The sequence below is a fragment of the Meriones unguiculatus genome (assembly GCF_030254825.1).
Source record: "Meriones unguiculatus strain TT.TT164.6M chromosome Y unlocalized genomic scaffold, Bangor_MerUng_6.1 ChrY_unordered_Scaffold_25, whole genome shotgun sequence".
In the NCBI taxonomy this organism is placed as follows: Eukaryota; Metazoa; Chordata; class Mammalia; order Rodentia; family Muridae; genus Meriones; species Meriones unguiculatus.
Genome location: NW_026843710.1, coordinates 17,418,039 through 17,425,834, shown reverse-complemented (window position 1 = coordinate 17,425,834; position 7,796 = coordinate 17,418,039). Strand labels below are relative to the sequence as shown.

Below are 7,796 nucleotides of genomic sequence, written 5' to 3'. Positions count from 1 at the left end.
ACATCATAATAATGTTACAACTTCACAATGCTGTTATGACATCACAATGGTATCATACATTACAATGCTAATGTGTCTTCAAAAATATTAGGACAATACAATGGCAATATGACATCACAAAGTTTTTATGACATCACAATGCTATTATGATATAACAGCCTTATGACATCAAAATTCATCATGTCATCTCAATGTAATTATGACATCACAATGCTATTAAGGAATGATTGTGGCATGACATCACAATGGAAATGAGACATCACAATGGAATTTTGATTTCACAATGCAATTATGACATCACTTTGGCATTTTGATATCAAAATTCATCATGACATCACAATACTATTATGATATCATGATGCTATTATGAAATCATTGTGCAATGATATAACATTGGAATTTTGATATCACAATGCTATTATGACCACAAAATGGTATTATGGCTTCAAAAGAGTATTAGAAAATCACAATGATATCATGATATCACAATGGTATTATGACATCACATTGCTATTTTGAATTCACAATGATATTATGATGTAACAACCCTAAGATGACAACACAATGCTATTAAGATATCACAATTATGTTATGACATCACAATGATATTGTGATATCACTATGCTATTATGACCTCAAAATGCTAAGATGACAACCCAGTGCTTTTATGCTTATCACAATGGTGTCATGACTCCACAATGATTTTATGACATCACGATGCTATGATAACCTCACCATGTTAAGGTTATATCAGAATTCTATTAAGACATGATTGTGTAATGACATCACAATGGGAATATGACACCACCATGGATATCTGACATCACTCTGCTATTGTGATATGACAATGGGGTTATGACCTCAATATGATATTATGACATCACAATTAGATTATGGCTTCGTAAAAGTATGACTTAAAAATGATATGATGAGATCACAATGCTATGATGACATCACCATGGTATGATGACATCAAACTGCTATTATAACTTCAAAAAGGTATAATGGCATCAAAATGGTATGACATGTAAATGCTTTAATAACATCGGAATGATAAGACTTCATAATGCTTTTATAATATAACAATACTATAATATCACAATGCTGTTATGACATTACAAAGGTATTATGACATCACAATGCTATGTCAACAGCGGTATTTCAACAATGGTATTATGAATTCAAAATAGTATTATGACAACCATTCTATTAATACAGTGGTATTACAAGATTGTGCTATTACATCATAATGTAATGTTGACATCAAAAGGCTATTATGACTTCAAAACTGTATGACTTCACAATGCTTTGATGATATCAAAATGCTCTGATGATATCACAATGTGATTATGATATCACAATGGCATTATGACATCAATTTTTTAAATTATACTTTATTTACTTTGTATCCCCCTCTTATTCCTCCCTACTCCCTTCCCAATCTCTCCCTTCCTCCCCCTTCTCCACACACTTCCCTCCAAAAGTCCATAGGTAGGGAAGGTTTTGTTTTTCTTTCTTCTGATCCTAGTCTGTTAGGGCTCATCAGGAGTGGCTGCAATGTCTTCCTCTGTGTCATGGGACTCCACAGGTGATCAAAGAGCAGTCAAATCAGTTTATGTCAGAGGCAGGCCCTCTTCACATTACAATGTAACCCACTTGGACACTAAATTGCCATGGGCTACATCTGTGCAGGGTTTCTAGGTTACCTCCATGCATGGTACTTGATTGGAGTATGAGTCTCTGACTTCTCAGAGACTCATATTTGAACCCCTGTGTTCAAATTTCTGGTTCTGTTGCTCTCCTTGTGGAGTTCCTGTCCTCTCCATATCTTACTATTTTTCACTTCTTACATAAGATTCCATGCACTCTGTCCAATAATTGACCATAACTCTCAGCATCTGCTTTGATAATTTGCAGGGAAGGGCCTTTCAAAGGACCTCATTGAAGGTTCCTAAATTGTTTCCTGTTTTCTTCTCCTTCTGGTGTCCATCCTCTGCCTTTCAGGATGGGGACTGAGCATTCTAGTCAGGATACTCTCTCTTGATTACTTCCTTTAGAAGTACAGATTTTAGAAGGTCTATTCAATATTATATATCTACATGAGTGAGTATATACCATGTGTATCTTTCTGTTTCTGGGACAGCTCACTCAGGATGATCCTTTTCAGGTCCCATCATTTATTTGCAAATTTCATGATTCCCTTATTTTTCATTGCTAAGTAATATTCAATTTTGTAGATGTACCACAATTTTTGCATCCATTCTTCAGTTCAGGGGTATCTGGGCTGTTTCTTGTTTCTGGGTATTACAAGTAAAGCTGCTATGAACATCATTTAGTAAGTGTCCTAATTGTGTACTTGAGCCTCTTTTGGATATATGCCTAGGGGTGGTATGGCTGGGTCTTGAGGAAGCGCTATTCCTAGTTGTCTGAGAAAGCACCGATTTAATTTCCAGAGTGGTATTACAAGTTTACATTCCACCAGCAATGGAGGAGGGTTCCCCTTTCTCCACAACCTCTCCAGCATATGTTGTCACTTGAGTTTTTGATCTTGGCCCCTCTAATGGGTGTAAGGTGAAATCTCAGTGTCGTTTTGATTTGCATTTCCCTAATGGCTAATGATGTTGAGCATTTCTTTAAGAGTTTCTGTGCCATTCAAAATTCCTCTAAAGAGAATTGTCTGTTTACCTCTGTTTTCCATTTTTTAACTGGATTACACGGTTTCCTGATTTTCACCTTCTTTAGTTCTTTATATATACTGAATATTAGCCCTCTGTCAGATAAAGGGTTGGTGAAGATTCTTTCCCAATCTGTAAACAGTCGTTTTGTTTAGATGATGGTGTTCTTTCCTTTACAGAAGCTTTTCAGTTTCATGAGGTCCCGTTTACTGATTGATGCTCTTAAAGCCTGTACTGTTGGTGTTCTGTTCAGGAAGTTGTTACCTGTACCAATGAGTTCTAGGGTCTTCCCAACGTTTTCTTCTAACCGAATTAATGTGTTGGCATTTTTTTGAAGTCTTTGATCCACTTGGACTTTATGTTTGTGCAGGTTGATAAGTAAGGATCTATTTGCATTTTTCTAATGTAGATCTCCAGCTATACCAGCACTATTTGTGGAAGATGATATATTTTTTTCCATTGTATGGTTTTGGCATCTTTGTCAAAGATTAGGTTTCCATAATTTTGTGTGTTAATTTCTGGATCTTCTGTTTGGTTCCATTGATCCATCATTCTGTTTTTATGCCAGTACTATGCACTTTTTAGTATTCTTGCTCTATAGTACAACTTAAGATCAGAGATGGATATACCTCCAGAATATCTTTTATTGTAGAGGATTGTTTTAGCAATTCTGGGTTTCTTGTTATTCCACATGAAGTTGAGAATTTTTCTTTCAAGGTCTGTGAAGAATTATGTTGGTAATTTGATGGGACTTCCACTGAATCTGTAGATTGCTTTTGGTAAGATATTTTTTTGTACTATGTTTATCCTCCAAATTCAAGAGCAAGGGAGATCTTTCCATCTTCTGATATCATCTTCTAATTCCATCTTTAGAGTCTTGAAATTTCTTTCATAAAAGCATTTGACTTGCTTGGTTAGGGTTACACCCAAGGTGTTTTATGTCATTTGTGACTATTGTGAAGACTGTTGTTTCTCTAATTTCTTTCTCAGCCATTTTTTCTTTTGTATACAGGAGAGATACTGATTTTTTGGAGTTAATTTTTTTTTATCCAGCCTCTTTGCTGAAGGTGTTTTTCAGCTGTAGGAGTTCCCTGGTAGAATTTTTGGTGTCACTCATGTATACTATCATATCATCTGCAAATAGTGATAATTATACTTCTTCATCTCCAGTTTGTATCCCCTTGATCTCCTTCAATGTCTTATTCTCTAACAAGGACTTCCAGAGTTATGTTTAACAGATATGGAAAGAGTAGGCAGCCTTGCCTTGTCCCTGACTTCAGTGGGATTGCTCTAAGTTTCTTTCTGTTTACTTTGATGCTGGCCATAGGCTTGCTGTATATCGCCTTTACTATGTTTAGATATGTGCCTTGTATCCCTGATATCTCCAATATTTTAAACATGAATGGATGCTGGATTTTGTCAAATGTTTTTTTCAGCATCTAAGGAAATTATCATTTGTTTTTTTTTTTTCCTTTCAGTTTGTTAATATGGTGGATCACATTGATGTATTTCCGTAAAATGAACCATGTCTGCATACCTGGGATGAAGCCTACTTGGTCATATTGTTTGATATCTTTGATGTGTTTTGTATTTGGTTTGCGAATATTTTCTTGAGTGTATTTGCATCAGTGTTCATAAGGGAGATTGGCCTAAAATTCTCTTTCTTTCTTTGGTCTTTGTGAGGTTTAGGTAGCAAGGTGACTGTGGATTCATAGAATGAGATGGTAATGTTCCTTCTGTTTCTATTTTGTAGAATATTTTGAAGAGAACTGGAGTTAGTTCTTCTTTGAAGGTCTGGTAGAATTCTGTGCTGAAACCATGTGGCTCCTGGCTGGTTTTTATTTATTTATTTATTTATTTAATTTATTTATTTTTTTAGGATGGAGGACATTTGATGATTGCTTCTATTTACTTGATTTACCTGGTCTTGAATCAGCTTTGGTAAGTGGAAGAGATCAAGAAAATTGTCAATTTCATTTAGATTTTCAAATATGTGGCATATAAATTTTTGAAGTAAGTCCTAATAATTCTTTAGAATTGCTCATTGTCTATAGTTATGTCCCCCTTTTCATTTCTGATTTTGTTGATTTGAATGGTGTCTCTCTGCCTTTTACTTAGCTTGGCTAAGGCTTTTTCTATCTTGTTGATTTTTTTCAAAGAAACAGCTCTTGAACAGCTCAAAGAAACAGGTTTCATTAATTCTTTGAATTATTTTATTTGTTTCTAATTGATTGATTTCAACCCTCAATTTGATTATTTCTAGCTGTCTACTCCTTTTTGGTGCATCTGCTTCTTTTTTCTAGTTTTTTTTTTTTTTTTTTTTTTTTTTTTTTTTATGTGAGCCATTAAGTTGTTTGAATAAACTGTCTTGAATTTCTTCTTGAAGGCACTTAGTGCTATGAACGTTCCTCTTAGCACTGCTTTCATTGTGTCCTACAAGTTTGGGTAGGTTGTGCCTTCATTTTTATTGAATTCTAGGAAGACTTTAATTCCTTTCTCTATTTCTATCTTGACCCAGCTGTCATTTAGTAGCAAGTTGTTCGGTTTCCATGTGTGTGTAGCCTGTTTGCTATTTCTATTGTTGTTGAGGTCCAGCTTTATTCCATGGTGATCAGATAGGATACAAGGTAGTATTTGAGTCTTCTTTTGTCTGTTGAGACTCCCTTTGTGACCAACCATATGGTATATTTTGGAGAAGTTTCCATAAGATGCTGAGAAGAAGGTAAATTCTTTTGTGTTTGTGTGTAAGGTTCTGTAAATGTCTTTTAGGTCCATTTGATTCTTGACCTCTGTTAGAGACATTGTTTTTTTGTTTAATTTTTATTATGTTGACCTGTCCTTTGTTGAGAGTGGGGTGTTGAAGTCTCCCATTAATAATGTGTGGGGAGCTATGTGTGGTTTAAGTTTTCTCAATGTTTCTTTTACAAATGTGTGTGCCCTTGTATTTGGGACATAGATGTTCAGGATTGTGATGTCTTCTTGGTGAAATTTTCCCTTGATGGGTATGAAATGTTCTTCCCCGTCTCTTTTGATTAATTTTGGTTGAAAGTCTATTTTATCAGATATTTGATTGGCTATGCCTGCTTGCTTCTTGGGTCTATTTGCTTGGAAAGTCGTCTTCCAGCCCTTTAACTTTAGGTATTGTCTATCTTTGTGACTTAGGTATATTTTTTTGTATGCAACAGATTGCTGAGTCTTGTTTACACATCCATTCTGTTAGTCTGTGAATTTTTATTTCATAATTGAGTACATTGATGTTGAGAGTGATTAATGAACAGTGGCTGTTAAATCCTGTGATTTTGATGTTGGCTGTGGTAGTAAGTTTGTGTGCTTGGTTGGTATTTGTTTTACTGTAGTGAGTTTAATTATTTCCTGTGTTTTCTTGAAAGTAGGTAGTTTTCTTGGGTTGTATTTTTTCTTCTATTGTCTTCTGTAGTGCTAGATTTGTGTGCAGGCATTGTTGAGTTGTTTTTTTGTTTGTTTGTTTGTTTGTTTGTTTTTAGCATTGAATATCTTGTTTTCTCCATCTATGAGACCTGGGATTTTTGATGGGTATGTTAGTCTGGGCTGACAGCTGTGTTCTCTCAGGGTCTGCATTATGTCCATCCAGGCCCTTCTAGCTTTCACAGTCTCTGTTGAGAAGTCAGGTGTGATTCTGATGTTTTTTTTCATTATATGTTACTTGGCCTTTTTCCCTTGCAGCTTTAATTTTTTTTTGTTTGTTTTAGTTTGGTTTTTGTTCTGTATACTTACTGTTTTGATTATTATGTGGCAGGAGAATTTTCTTTTTGGTCTAATTTTTTAGGTGTTCTGTAAGACTCCTATATTCTTCTTGTCCTCTCCTTTAAGTTGGGGATATTTTCTTCAATGATTTTGTTGAAAATATTTTCTGGGCCATTGGAGGAGGGAATCTTCTTTTTCCTCTATTCCTTTTATTTTTAGGTTTTGTTTTTTTATGTTGTCTTGAATTTCTTGGATGGTCTGTGTATGAATTTTTTAGATTTAACATTTTCTTTGACAGATACATTGATTTCTTCCACTGCATCTTCCAGAGCTGAGATTCTTCTTTCCATATCTTATAGTCTATTGGTTATGCTTACCTTTGTAGTTCCTGTTTCCTTCCCTAAGTTCTTTCTCTCCACAATTTCCTCTATTCGTGTTTTTCTTAATTTCTCCAAAATAATATGCAATGCTTCACGAATTTGCATGTCATCCTTGCACAGGGGCCATGCTAATCTTTTCTCTATCTTTCCAATTTCAGTGTATGGGCTGCCAAACTGAGGAACACATATTTATTTCAAACGGTCATTACTAAAGTAAGAGGTCCTTGATTTGTGCATTTCACATTATCACAGATTCCATTATTATTTGTTAAATGCACAGATATGTCCTCAGTCAGTGAATTATTTTCTATGAACCTGCTCCCTGATCAAATCTTAGAACAAAAAGCATTTTATTAGGACATTGCTCATATTTTTACAGAGACTATCCATGATGTTATTACAGGAAGCACTCATCTTTTTGTAGTCTTTCACCAAAACTGATAGCTTTTTGTATTGAACCAGAAGTGGCCGGCAGAGAGAGGGAGACTGAAAGACACAAATAGAGAGAGCTAGAGAGAGAGATTTAGAAGTAGACAGACTGAGACCAACAGAAACAAAGATATAAAGTGACAGAGACTGAGAGACAGAGACGCCATTGTGTCTGGTCACTTTCATTGGCATATCAACCTTAAAGCTCACCCTCATATATATATCCAAAAAGAATTATTTTAATACTACTTATTTTAATTTTTATTTATTATACTTATTTCACTTTTTATCCCCACATGAATCCCTCACTCCTCTTCTCCTAATCCTACCTTCCTTCCATCTTCTCCACATATACCACTACCCAAGTCCACTGATAATGGATTTCTTCCTCTCCTTCCTTCTAGTTTATCAGATCTCATCTGGATTGGATGCAATGTCTTCCTCTGTGGTCTGGTAAGGCTGCTCCTCTATCACTGTGAGGTGATCAAAGAGCAGGCCAATCACTTCATGTCAGAGGCAGTCCTTGTTCTCATTACTATGGAACCAACTTGGATACTGAATTACCATGGACTATATCTGTTCAGGGTTT

At 35.2% G+C, this 7,796-nt stretch overlaps 1 non-coding gene across 1 annotated transcript; it reads right to left on the bottom strand.

Moving 5' to 3' along the window:
* Positions 1-6,853: 6,853 nt before the first annotated feature.
* LOC132651830 (U6 spliceosomal RNA) lies at positions 6,854-6,963 on the bottom strand. Its single transcript, XR_009589390.1, has one exon. It is a non-coding gene; the product is annotated as a U6 spliceosomal RNA (small nuclear RNA).
* Positions 6,964-7,796: the final 833 nt, after the last annotated feature.